Below are 14,219 nucleotides of genomic sequence, written 5' to 3'. Positions count from 1 at the left end.
GAGCCTAACTCCTCACTTTCCTATCTAGAATGGAGTTCTTTAATAAATGGCTTGTATATTGATTTGAAACTATGAACTGGCTCCAAGTTACTTTACTCTCAGCATACACGCATGCCTAACCAAATTCCGCTGTGTTGTGCCTCTGTACACTCTGCTGTAATGAAAAAGGGATTCTCTTACCAGAGAGAATTCCCAACACTTTCAAGACTGGCAACTGGGGGCTGGGCAATGAGAAACTGCTTCCACCAAGCAGCCTCCTCCCCTTAAGCTCGTACACCAAAGCCTTTCACAAGTTACTACCAGAGGCAGTGGGTGGTGGGGTCAGTGGGGGGCCTGCAGCAGAGGCAGCGAATGGTGGGTGAGCAAGTCCTCAGGCGGATCTGCCCCTGCTGCTGCTAGAGTTATGCTGCTAGAGTTATGATTGTCAAGTAACTGAGGGACAGGAGTATTCTTCCTGCCCTAGAGGCACGCACGGTGCACAGGTCTCCCCATTTCAGAGCAGGAACCAGAATGCTCTACAAAACCTCTGAAGCTTCCAAATGTTGTTCTGTACATAAGCAGAACTCTTGCTGCAGAGACCATGGAGGAGAAGAAGAGGTGTGTCTTTCAAAATTATGTTTTTTTTAATAATAATAATAATAAAATAACAATAATAATAACAATAAAAACAACAACAATAATAGGAATAATAATAATAATATACAAAAATAACAATGGTCAGGCTTTTCCAAATCACATTCCTCCCTGCTCAGTTTCTCTTCTTCCAGGTTCGCTTCCTCCCCCCTCGCTTCCTGCACCCGAACTTCTGAAAATATGAAGTAGATAAAATCATTAAATTAAAATGCACTCAGTAAATTGGGTTTCCCCCAGTGAATCTGGGAGACATTTCTTTGTTGCCATTACAATGGCAAACTAGAAACTGTGGGCTGGTTTTCACAATTGCTTTTCCATAACCTTCAAACCTTGCTTTGTGGTTTGCCAGCACAGCCCAATTCTGGCTCTCACAGATCTTTGACAGGATTGCAGGTACACAGAGAAGTTGTCTTGCAGCATTCCCTCTCTAAACCTGGTCTCCTACGGACTGAAATTATTGCAAAACCGTAATTCCTCATAGTGGGCTGGTTTATACAATTCTAATTCGAGTACGAGACGTGCCACGCAATCTTGTGCCTACAAGCAAGATCTGCTCATGAGCAATCCAAGGGTTTGCTGCCCAAGCCGTAGGGCTAGAGGCAGGAACTCTGGCCATGGACAGGAACTGTCTGTGACTTCCACTGCGCAATGAGAAGTCAAGACTTCCCCAGCCATGGTGCTCTGACTCTCAGACATGCTCTGAGCAAACTGCATGCTTGATCCAAACACTCTTGTCTCCAGCCAACAGCTTTTCTCCTTCAGCTGAAAGATCCACCACTCTCAAGCCTCTGATCCTGGTAATATGCTGCCTCTACAAGCCTTGGATCCTTCCATCCTTTCCCCTTCTTCTCCATTCCCCTTGTCCCTCTACTAATTCCTGATCTCTCCAAACCATGCCAGTCCTCAGCCTTCCTTACCCCCCCCCCTTTTTCCATCTGTATCTGAGTTGTAGTAGGCTCTAGGAAGATTTAATACACACACATGTGTTAGTTAGGAACACTGGGTGAATATTGTTGATGGTTAGGGTTGAAATACTGTTAGTAATATTGATAGAATGTTCTGCTTTCTGTTCAGTTAGATTGATGTTGTTATTCTTTTATACTCAATAAAGCCCATTGAATCATTTAGGTTTGCTTTGATCTCTTTTCTTCCTTGCATCCAGATCCTACATGGTCACTGTATAAAAGAACTTGGTCACTTGGTGACACTATGAGACAGGCCTCATTTTGTATGCTAGCTAATGAGCATATTCAGTATATAAATCAGGCCTGGACCACAACAGGAGGAAGCAGGACACAGTGCTACAATCCAAAAGGAAAAAAAGAAAGCGTTGCAGAGCATCTATAAGTGTCAAAAGTTGCATGCTGAGAACGGTTAGTTGCACTAACAGCACTACAGTGGAACAGAGAGGCAAATCAACATTCTGCAATAGATGCAGGTACCAGTCACCTCAACTGTTTTGCTTTTTTAATTAAAATCAGCTAGTGAAAAACTATACGTCTGAGCAAAGGGACAAAAAGCAAAGGATCATGATATTTTCCCCCAGCAGTTATTTTTTTCCTCCTTAATGTTGCCCTCTCAAGGCTCCTTTTCCATCCATGTGAGAAAAAAGCAGCCAGAGGTAAAAAACACTCCACCCATTTCTCTGCTGAAACTCGCAACTGCCAGTGGCCATGTGTAATTCGAATCACAACCACCCACACCCGAGAGAGTATTACATGTGTCTGTTGTAGAAGGCACATCTTAGCCCTGAGACTGCTTCTACAGTTAATCTGTGGAATGAAGAAGAAAAAAGCCCTGTAGCATGTCACCATCAACTGTTGACTGTCTGGACACACACAGAAAAAACCCAGTGCAAAAAACTCAATACAGTTTTATAATACATCACTAAAGATGAACCATGAACACTACTGGCATAATAGTTATGCCTTCTACAAAATAATTCAAAGCAATTTATTTTTGCAATTCCCTATTCCACGAAAGCAGACAGCAAAGCTATTACCCATGAGCTGCTGGAAGGGCAAACCAGCACAGCTAAGTACCTACTCTCTTCTGCCCCCCTCCCCTCTAATCTCCTCCAACAACAGAGCACAGATTAAAGCCCACCCAAAGAAAGGAAGATTGGATTTGAGCTGGATGGGGAGAGGGGTTGCCTGCAAAATTTTGTTTACTGAATAAGGAGCACACCTTGGAGTGAAGAGGTGCTTTCACGCAGCAAGCCTACCCTGAAATGAGACTGAAGAGCTCCCTCCGGCTCTTTAGAGCTCTAGGCCACGCCCTTTTGCATGTGAAGTATCACATGATGACATCACATGCAAAGGGGTGTGGCCTCGAGCTCTAAAGAGCTGAAGAGAGCTCTTCAGTCTCATTTCAGGGCAGGCTTGCTGCCTGAAAGCATCTATTTTCCCCCTCTGGAGGAAGAGAAAGGGGAATAGATGCTTTCAGGCAGCAAACGCTCCCTAAAAATAATCGGAAAGTCAGTTCTCTGTGGGGTAGGGGCGGGGGCGCAGGCTCTCTGCCGGGACTCAGATCTCTGTTGTGCGACTTGCGCGTCTGCGTGAGTGGGGGTGGCAGCAGGCACCCAGCAGGGGGGGATTTTCCAAAACAAACAAACCAACCCTGAAAAAAACACACACAACTGTGATGGTTGGGTGCGGGACATGGCAAGCACTTGGCGCTCCCCTGCAACTGGCGCCTAGGGCATGTGCCCTGCCTGCCCCACCCTGATTACCTGTCTGCATGGCCCATTCAGTCGGCGAGTGCTTTCTGCACTGGCCCAGTAGGGTTCTTCCTTCATCTCCCTGGCAAGCAGGGCAAAGAAGCCCCCAGCTGGGCCAACACAGAATGCACTCTCCAGTTGGTTGCGCCACACATGCTGCTCAGCCCCAGAAACGCCTCCAGCATTGGTGTCCTGACACAGGGTGGAAGGGTTATGGCCAGCCGGGGACAGCACAGCCGGGGACAAGCCTGCCATCAGAGGAGGAGGCAGCGGCAGTAGCAGTATGTGTGTAGGGAGACCCGGTGCTGGTAGTGGAGACCTCGTTGCGTGGCGGGGGGTCCGGCCTGGCAGCATTGGCAGGAAAAGGGCAGGCACCTGCCTGTCCAGGGTTGCTGCCAGCCATCCTACGCCCCGGACAGAGACTGGGAGTGGGTGAAGTACTGAAAACAACTTTCTCTGGCCCACCTTTAACAAGCAGAGATTCAATTTCTTTTCTGACTATGTCTTAGTGGGAACTGATTCATTTGTGATTATTTTAAGCCTAAGTATATAGCAATGCATGCAGAGCATCCTATATGAAGCCTGCTCAAAGGGGGAGTGGATGGTTCATGTAGGGTAGAGTCAACTGGTATGAGTAAAAGGTTGTGTAAATTAGCTACCATGAAGAAAATGTATCTGACAATTGTACTTTGTACTAGGCTGTCTTACAGACCAGCTCTAATATGACAGGGTTAATGAAAAGAAGAAGCAGGCCCAGATTACTCTACATTTACTTACCCCATGTAAAGGCAGAGGTGCAGATGGAGGTACGGACTGATGTACGGATGGAAGTGTGGATGGAGGTACAGACCGATGTCCGGATGGAGGTGAGGATGGAGGTGCAGATAGAGGTACAGGTGGAGGTGCAGATGGAGGTATAGACTGATGTACGGATGGAGGTGAGGATGGAGGTGCAGATGGAGGTACAGACTGATATATGGATGGCGGTGTGGATGGAGGTGCAGATGGAGGTACAGACGGAGGTGCAAACAGGGGTGGTGTTCTGGACCTGACAGAATGAAAACAGACATTAAAGAGAATCTGCTGCATCTAGGCCAGCCTGAGCACATTTGCTTAAAGCACTACACAAACCAACCACATACACCTTTACTCCAAACAGTCTGTGCTCTATCAGAGGCAAAGTTGCACCTAGGTAATTTTGGAGCCTGGACCTAAAGGTTTCTGGAGCACCCCACCCTGCAACTTAAGCATCATGCCCCTACACACACACACACACACACACACACACACACACACACACACATGCAATATTTTTAATACGTGGGTTCTTGAGGGCACAAACAGCAACTGAACTCACAAGAATGTAAGAATATAAAACAGATACACTTATGCAGATATGCACTAGCAGAAATGTTTCAACACAAAACTTAACATATTCCCATCCCACATATCTCCCCCCCACTCCCCCCTCTGTCTCTAAAGCACCTGAAACAGGTCACAGTTATACTTGAGTGCCTGGTCCATTGAGGGCCAGTAGAGACCACACCACCCAAAACAAACTAAAAAGGATTTGGGGGCCCCCAAGGGGTTTGGAGGCCAGTGTTGCCTCTAGCAGGGATTTCCAGATACTGTTCACTACAACTCCCAGCAATAGCCTTTGGCTGCAATGGCCTTTGGCTGGGGATTCTGGGAGCTGTGGTCAACAACATCTGCGAATCCCTGTTAGAGAGAACACTTTTGGAGGCCCTGGACTTCGGCCCCAAAGTTCAAAGTGCCTTGCTCCATATGTCCCAACCAGGACCTTAAGTTCTTCTTCAGAGGCCCTCCTCTGAGTGCCCTTGCCAAAGGAGGTGATGCGGGTGGCTACTAGGGAGAGGGCCTTTTGGGTGCTGACACACCATTTATGGAATAGCTTCCTGAGTGAGCTTCAACTGGCTTCCTCACTTTGTTCTTTTAGATGCCACCTAAAGACCTTTTTGTTCTGTCGGACTTTTAAAATTTTGATTTTCAAATTTGATTTTTTAAAACTGATTTTTAAAGAGTTTTAAAATGTCTTTGTATTGCATTTTGTATTTCCTCTCCCCACTCCCACCCCTGCCTCTTTTGGTCTCTTATGATTTAATGTCTTGTATGTTTTCATTTCATGTTTTAATTTCATGTTGCCGGCGAGCGGACCAGTGGCACCCGCACACACACACCCCCCCCACTCACTTGCACAGGCTGAAGCAGCAGCACACTCACACGAGATCTCTGGGCAGCGTGGGACGGGGGTGGCGGGTGGGTGCTCCCATTGGATGGTGGAGAGCGCAGGCCGGGCCCGAGAGCTGTCTGGGCCACCCGCACCAAGCAGGGTCTACGTGGTAAGGAGACTTGCAGCAGCAACTGCTGGGTGTTTTCATGCTGCTGTTCCGTAGTTTGTGTGCTGCTGTTTGTTGCCCAGCAGGCCACACAGCGTCTGCCTGCCCTGCTGGCTGGCTGCATTCTTGCATCAACTGCATACAGATTAGTCATAGGAAGCTAAAGAGCACTGATGGGGGCAGGAAAGTGCAGCAAGAATTGCTCCCCTCCCCCAGGGGCGTATCTAGGGCAAAGAGCGCCTAAGGCAAGCACTGGAATTGCGCCCCTGGGCTTGCCAGGAGTCAAAACTGACTTGGCGGCACACTTTACTTCTCAGCAAGGTTCAGAAGTCACATGAGGGAGAGACATCCATGGATGGCAGAATGTCCATCAAGTGTTTTGAAATATCAGTCTCAAAGTTGAGACATACCTACAATCCGGAAAGTACATCCTTCCAGAAATCCCTCAGGGACCTCTTTTTGCAAGGCAAAGGATACTGACAGAGGCAGGGAGAACAGTGAACATCGCTCCTCCCTCCTGCTGCATGCACACTCTGCTGCTTGGGAACGTTCTGGATGAGTTAGCAGCAGCCTCTTGCTGCTCGGGATGTCAGCCACTCTTTTCCATTCGATTGGCTGCGGTGCCTTCCCACTGCGCCCTCTCCTCCCTCTTAAAGAGAGGCCTAAACATAGTTACATAGGAAGTTGCCTTCCACTGAGTCAGACCATTGGTCCCTCTAGTTCAGAAACTTAATGGGGTTCGAGGCGGCATTCTTCTCCTCCCTCGTCATTTGGTCATCACTTGGCAATTACTTCTCAAAGACAGCAGCTTTTTCAAAGTCGCTCAGCTGTAGCGCTAGATCCAGTGTCAGCTCCAGTGCCGATGCTGCCCGAGGTGAGGTCCATGCGCTGCTGGCCACACCCTTGACACTGACAGCAGCATCCGGGGACAAGGCCAGAACTGCCTCTTTCATGCCCCCATTCCTCTTCACTGCCATGCGGAGGGACCTTGAACTGCAGATCAGCAGTGTGGGAGGAACAAGCTCCCTTTTCACCCTCCTCACTGCTGAACCTGCAGTTCAAAAACCCATCCCCAATGGGGAAGAGCGAAGGAGGTCACGGAGACAGGGAGGGAGGGTGGCGGAGAGCCAGAAGTGGCTGGCAGGTGAAATGACATCTGGCCGGCGAAGGGCAGGGCACTCAAGCGGGACTGTTATTCTGCAAGCAGAAGCCTTTGCTGTCATTATGCTTGAAATGCAGAACTGATTCCAAGTGTGTGAACAGGGCGCTTTCCGGATTGCACGCTATCACACTGTCACAAAGGGTCCCTTCAGTGTGCTTCTGTGGAGCCTGTGTTTTGACATCACAGCCCCTGTGTTGTAAGGAAGGTGCCTTTCCTATTTCTGACACCGCCTTTTGGATTTTATTGCTGTGTCACAGCCCTATAATGTTGCATCTGCATTGCAAAAATAAAATAAAATAATAGCTGTGTCTGCCCGTTGTAGGAGGCTTTCCCCCTTATAATGGCTCTCTAATGTCGGTTGAATTTGGCACCACAAAACGTTGCAGTTTACACCGCTTTTTGCGGTGCACGGCTCACAATCTGGAAAGTGCCCTGGTGACCAAATGATGGCCAACCTGCACATGACCTGAGAGCCATCATTAGAAGACAAGTGCAACCTGGAAGCAGACCCTTTGCACTCTCAGTCATAGGGGGCCCCAATCTGGGAATGTGTTGTGCAGCGAGAGGCAGAGTCAAGACTTTCCTACTGTGCTCTATCCATGTGAAAATTCACCCCACCATATCAAAGCGGCCATTTGCCCCCAAAGTGGTGATTTGGCATTCAAAATGTATTCAAAATGGCATTCAAAAGGTAAAGAACGGGGGAGCAGTCTCACAAAAATAAAAGTAAAGTAAAGTGTGCCGTCAAGTCGATTTCGACTTCTGGAGTCCACAGTGTCCTGGGGTTTACTTTGGCTAAAATACAGGAGGGGTTTACCATTTCCTCCTACCACGCCGTATGAGATGATGGCTTTTCAGCATCTTCCTATATTGCTGCTGCCCCATATAGTACCTGCGGGGATTCGAACCAGCAACCTTCTGCTTGTTAGCAGGATGACCCACGCGAGTGTATGGAGGAATCCTGGGGAGACTCCCGGGATCAGAAGGCTTGTTTGAGCCTCCCGGCGGAGGTCTCCTGGTGTGTGGCTGTGGCACGGAGCCATGCCAAGGCGCCACACGATCAGAAAACCCGGGTTAGTGCAGCACTCACTCAGCTGGGTTGAAAGGAGGGCTACATTGGCGGGCTAGCTGCCAGAGAATCACTGGGTTCACCCGCAAGCCTGGTGGGTCTCACGAGGATGGAAAACAGGGCTGGGCTCCTTTCGCCCGGTTTTCCTCCATCATGAGAATAGCCTCATTGGATAGAATACAACCATTACTTACATTCTTCTTGAGCTGGGCCTTCTTGGAGGCGATTGTTCTACCGCTGGCGGGCTTGGTGGACCTGGCGGGCTTGGTGGCGCTGGTGGAACTCTGACAAAGAGAGAAGAGCCAAAGTTATGTGGCGCTTGCAGAGCAGTAATAGGGTCTCCAATGGTTTCACAACTGGGTATCATGTCTCCAAGACTGTTTGGCTGTTATGAACCTGGCTGTATTGGCACAGCGACACTGCACCAATTTGCCCTGCAAAAGTGGTTCCCATCATGGCCAAGATTGTGTTAGTGGTCGAAAAGAGAGAGCCTTAGCGATGAACCGCTTGTATCGAGAACAGGGTACTGGCTACACTTTTAGAAAGAGCAAATCCAAATGGTGTGCTAAGTAAGGCGAAATCCTGCAACTGGAATCAATGACGTACATGAAAGAGTATGGCATCATGTCTTTCCAGGTTTCCACAATTCCTCCGGCTTCTGCAAGCCAGGGGGAGGGCACAAAGATCTATGCCCAGTGCCGAAGTCCCACATTTGATTCAGCTTTACAGCTGAATGACAGGCAAACTGTTCCAATGGGGAAGCCATTAACTGTCTCTTGAAGCGAAGAGAATACCAGGGCAAAACAACATGAACGGGGTGGGGGCTTAATTGTTCTTGTCTTCTCGACAGTGTCTCCCGCCCTCTTCCACCTCCAGATCCAGCCTGGGCAATAGAAGGCAGATAGAATCGCCCCCCTCCCGTAACAGCAGGACAGAGCTCAGCAGCGATCCAAACCATTCTTCTCGGCGGCCTCAGCCTGTCGGGGAGGAGGAAGCTTCGCCAAGGGGAAGTTTGCTTCTCTCCCTCCTTCCATGACCTCGGGCTCCCAGCAGCTCCCTCTCCCTCTCGCAGGCACGCTGCATGGGCAAGGGAGCAGGGAGAGCGATGGCAGGCAGGCAGGCAGGCAGCTGCCTTTGCGCTCCCTTGCAGGCATGCTGCACGGCAGAATGGAGAGAGCCAGGACTGGCCGGGGGGCCCTCTGAGGCTGTGGGCCAGGAGGCATTCGTCTCCCTTTGCCTCATTAGCGGGACGCACCTGGACATCAGAAACGAGAACGGCACCTTACTGACAGCGCAGGGACCGCGATGCCGAAACACAGGCAGGACGGAAGCACACTGAAGGGGCAGTAGTGACACGGTTGTCGCATGTAATCTGGACAGTGCCTAGGCTATGAAAGCGGATATTAAGCACAGCCCATTCCCACGCACGTCTACTCAGATTGAAGTCAATCCCCTTGCGTTCGATGGCATGGACTCCTACATATATGTAGGGAGGGGATTAATGCAGAGGGCAGCTGTTTAAATTCAGCATGAGTTCGGGAGTCAGGAAAAGCTCATTTGCAGGCTCATTCTGGGAAATGGTGGGAGAGAGGCATGGCAATCCACCCTATCAACCCCATCATTTTGTCCTCCATTTCCCAAGTTTATTTATGTTCTTGCACATTAGAGAAAGGTTTCATTTAAAAAACAAAAAATAAAACAATACCAAGCTGCCCAAGGAGTCCCTCAATGCAACTTCCCACATCAGCACCTCAAAGCTGGCAAACCTCTATTGAAAAACAATTGTGGAAGAGACATTGCAGGACATATAGTGGCCACCAGGGCCAGGAAATGGCAGAGCATCATAATCAACCACGTTGTCATCAAACCACTCCTCATGTGCCTCAATAATGCAATGCTTGTCCACCGGGGGTGGGGGGAGACAGGAGGGGGATGCTGAAAACATCGGAACGCAACAGGCTAGCAATGACGTCGTCTAGATTCTCTGTAACAAGTGAGTGACTGAAAGAGAGTGATTCTGAAGGAAAGGGCTAGTGTGGGAGCAATCAGAGATAGGATGTTCTGTAACCCATGCAGATCTGAGAATATTCCTTTCATTTATACCTCTCCCGGCTGAATATAGCCTTGTCTCCTGAGGAGTCCTCATCATGCTGTTTCTTTCCCCCGACTTTATCCACACTCTCCTTGAGCCGAAGAGGCTTACCGAGCACTGGAGAACCTGCACTGGAAGACTGAGCAGAAGAAGGGGTCCGTGGGTCACAATCTCGTGACAATGAGTCACAACAAACCAACTTCAGGGTTTGGGGTGGCTATCATGCCATTATTTAGAGGTTTTCTAGATGACAGTAAAATATGCTACAAACGGAGCTTGCCAATGAATATCAGCTGAGAGTGCACAGAGAATCCAGAGCCTCCTGCAGATGGTTGCTTTTTTCTTCTGGCATCTGATGGGGAGGTCATATGGGAAGGAGGCTGCTGGTGCGATTTTCACTGCGCCCCCTGCTGGCCACCTCTTGCTTCTCGTTATTAACCCACCCCTTTTCAAATTCATTTGCTGGTGAATGTGAGCTAATCACCAAAAGCAAGGAGTGGCCAACAGGGGGGTGCAGCAAACATTGCACCAAGGGCCTTTTCCCCACGTGACCTCCCCATCAGATCCCAGGAGAAAAATCAGCACCAATCTTGGGGAGGGTCTGGATTCTCTGTAAACTCTCAGCTTGTATTGATTTGCAAGTTCTATACAGAGCATCTTTGACTGCCGTCTAGAAAACATCCTGGATATATGATCGTAATGCCCACCATTTCTTGACATTAGAATGCCAAAGGGAAGAACCCAGATTGGGGCCATACAGAGGAAGAAATGTGCCTCTGTGGGCAGGAGGAGGAGTCTTCATCGCGGGGACAAGGAGCAGCTTTAGTTCTCGTCATCAAATAGTTTCTAAGTGGACATAACATTCACTTTCACAGAAAAGTGAATGGAAGATCGCCTCCTTCAGAAAAAAGGTCAAGTGAAGAATACTGCTGTGGTGAGGACAAAAATGTCTATTTCTAAAATTTCTGTTTGGATACTTGAAAATCATATGAGGTACAATGAAGGGAAGTTAAGATGGTGTAGAGTGGTTGGTTTTTTAAATCAAGAACTTGCATAATCAGATCAAATAACTTGCAAAATGAGATCTCAGTCTGTTTAGGGAATCAGGAAAATTTCTACAGTATTTATTGACTTTTTGGGCAAAACCACCCCCACAAATATTCAGCAAATGAGGAGAAATTTGCTTGGGAAATTTTTTCAGATGAATTGCCAACAAAGGTTTCCAGAAAATCCATATCTCTGTTGACGATGGGAGAACATAAGCTATCTCCTTACCTGTTTTGCACCTTTCTTCTTTCTGCCTAGAAAGGGCCTTTGAATGAGAATAAAAAGAAGAAATTGACACCCAGGCCTGATCATTGCCTTGGAATGCTTATTTATTTAGTTATTATTCATTGGATTTCTATACTGCCCTTCCGAAAATGGCTCAGGGCGGTTTACGCAGAGATATAACAAACAAATAAGATAGATCCCTATCCCCAAAGGGCTCACCATCTAAAAGAAACATAAGACAGAGACCAGCTACAGTCACTGGAGGCACTGTGCTGGGGGTGGATAGGGCCAGTTACTCTCCCCCTGCTAAATAAAGAGAACCATCATGTTAAAAGGTGCCTCTTTGCCAAGTTAGCAGGGGAGATGGAGGAGGGAGAAAATGGAACAAACTGAATGAAACGTTCTCTCAAAGAAATGGGTGATATGTGTTTTTTAGTGGTAGTCACAGCTGGCGTACCAATTTCCCCCTACATGAAAAGGGTTGTGCAAATGGGGCACATGGGATAGATTTGTACCCTGAAATGTCAAAAATGGAGAAGGCATAATGACACTAGGAGGAGAGGTTTTGGAATATGAAGTCTGGGAGTGTGTGGGTAGCTGAAGAACATGGCCAGAGACTTCTGCAGCACACAGAAGTTCTGCCCACTGAACACTGGAGGATCGGACAGACACTGTTTGCATCCTTTCAACTTTTCCTCCACTGCCTTAAGGCCTAAAAAATGGTTTTCTTTTTTTAACATGGAAGTGGACACCCAAATCCTGAGCTTGAGACCAGGTCCTGTGCGTAGAGTCCCAAGACTGCAGAATCACAGAAGACCAGGCATTCCTGAGCAAGGCTTACCGTTTCCTTTGAGGGGTGACATCCTTAATTGCAGAAAGCTGAGAACAGATCTGTTTGTCAAGAAAAAGAGAGGAAAGACCATGAGCAACCAACCACCACGTAAAGATTTCCTGCAGCTGGCCAGAGCCAATGATTTGGGTGGTCAACCAAGAAATTGGTTTGTAAGCATTCCTGTCATGATAGTGCTCCTAAAAAAGAGAGGTGTTGGAGCTCATTGTTGATTGGATCTCCCAACTCTAATCCCTGTTGTGAGGAAATGCCTGTGGGTATTCAGGGGTGAGGGAAAGACACTGAACGTGCTCAGAGGCCCTGCTGTCTTTGCATGCTTCAGGTCGGAGCTCTGGGATTAGAAACAGCAGCTGAGTTCACCAGAGGTAGAGGCAGGATGAACTCTGGCTCAAATGAAAGCCCTCTACAAAGCATGAGTATTTGGCATATCCCGTGTGAAAGGAGTTCTTCCTCAGTTGGGGGGGACTGTGTCTTTGTGGGACATTCGCTTCCCACCCCAAGCCCTTGGATATGGCAGTTCATAAATCCAACTTAAAAATGCATTTTAGCTTACCTCAAACAGGCAAATTACTGCCATGATCATCGTTATCACTGCAGTCACTGAAATAGCAAACAGCCTTTTGCCATAGCCATATTCTGAGATTCCCTGGCTTGCAATCTGCAAGGTGGGACAAAGGAAAGGGAAAGGGAAAACAGGCTTTTTTGTCTTTCTACCTTTTTCTCCCCCCACCCCGCTCAGAATAAAAAACACCACTTGTACTGCTCTCTATTGAACTTGCTCTCATATGGACATATGCAATTGTCTTCTACCAAGTCAAACATTGGTCCATTCAGCCCAGTACTCTCTACTCCTTTTTACAGCTGCTCTCAGCCCTGAAGCCTTAACTAAGAGGCTAGAGATTAAGCCTGGACTCTCCTGAATGCAAGACATGGGGTATATTGCCAAAGAGAGAACAACTCTATTTGAAAATGGAAGTTTACACAATTTCTCCAAGGGGTGATCTGACGGGTTTGTTGGCCATTGTGAAATTTGACAGCATTACCTGCTGACCATTTGCTACCAATCCATGGTGGGAATCAAGTCTTTTGAGACCATCAGAGATTGGTAGCAAATGGCCAGCAGATGGTGCTGTGTAATTGTGTGATGGTTAGTGACATCATCCGAATGCATCATGGAGAAATGGTAAGAAGCTCCATTCACATCACAGATTGGTAGCAAATGGCCAGCAGATGGTTTCACCTCATCACCTCCATTCCCTCCCAACCTTGCCATTCATCTCCCCACCCACATGATCGCCACTGCGATGAGCAGCAGCGCAGCAATCTGGAGGCTGGGGAAGCAAAGCCTGGCCTCCAGGAATCCCACAATGCAGCACCACACCAGCAGCATTGTGCATGGAGAAACCCTAGAGGCTGGGTTGCTCCTTCCCTTGGCATCTATCATTAAAATGGTTGCCAGCAGCCTGAAGGGAGCTGCCAGCACCCCAGCTGCCCACATGACCAGATGGTGAGGGAGGAGGCTGCATGTACACCCTCCTACCTCACCTGGACTACCCAGTCGAGGAGTGCCGGGATTGGGACCGATCCTGGCAGTTCTCATGAGCAGCTCTGCCCAGGTGGGGCTGCACTAGCATGGCTAGTGCTGGTCGTGAGAATGAATGCATTGTCGTTCTCAAGTGCAATGGATATCGTGGTACTTATTTTACAGATAGAAGTGAGAGATTGATATTATTCTGCATGAAATATATTCTGCAAAAGAGTGTGATCTTTTCTGTGTGAAATATATTTAAATTAATTCAAAACCAATTCAAATGGCCTGAATCGGTTACCCAACCACTTTTTAAAGGCCGTGTCTCAATCGGAACAGAGATTATTGCAATTTGAAAAGAAAGCATGAACGACAAACCCAAATGTTTCATGGGTTGACTCTATGCTTTCAAGAAGCCAGTGCCAGGTGAACTCCCATTGCCTCCCCTTGTTCACGCCCAGTGAGCCACATCTAGGTCAGCTGATCGTTGCCCAAGCTCCTCCTGACAACGCATTAGTAGGCTTGACAACCCCTCAG

The 14,219-nt window shown here is 48.2% G+C and overlaps 1 long non-coding RNA gene across 1 annotated transcript; it reads right to left on the bottom strand.

Annotated features, from left to right (window-relative positions):
• Window positions 1-600: 600 nt before the first annotated feature.
• LOC128329373 (uncharacterized) lies at window positions 601-8,226 on the bottom strand. The gene is made up of 3 exons (XR_008309631.1): window positions 8,135-8,226; window positions 4,130-4,400; window positions 601-805 (listed from the first exon to the last, which is right to left on the bottom strand). It is a non-coding gene; the product is annotated as an uncharacterized LOC128329373 (long non-coding RNA).
• Window positions 8,227-14,219: the final 5,993 nt, after the last annotated feature.

The sequence above is a fragment of the Hemicordylus capensis genome, chromosome 6 (genome assembly GCF_027244095.1).
Source record: "Hemicordylus capensis ecotype Gifberg chromosome 6, rHemCap1.1.pri, whole genome shotgun sequence".
NCBI lineage: Eukaryota > Metazoa > Chordata > Lepidosauria > Squamata > Cordylidae > Hemicordylus > Hemicordylus capensis.
Note: the sequence above shows the minus strand (reverse complement) of the source record. Positions and strands in the feature narration are given on the sequence as shown.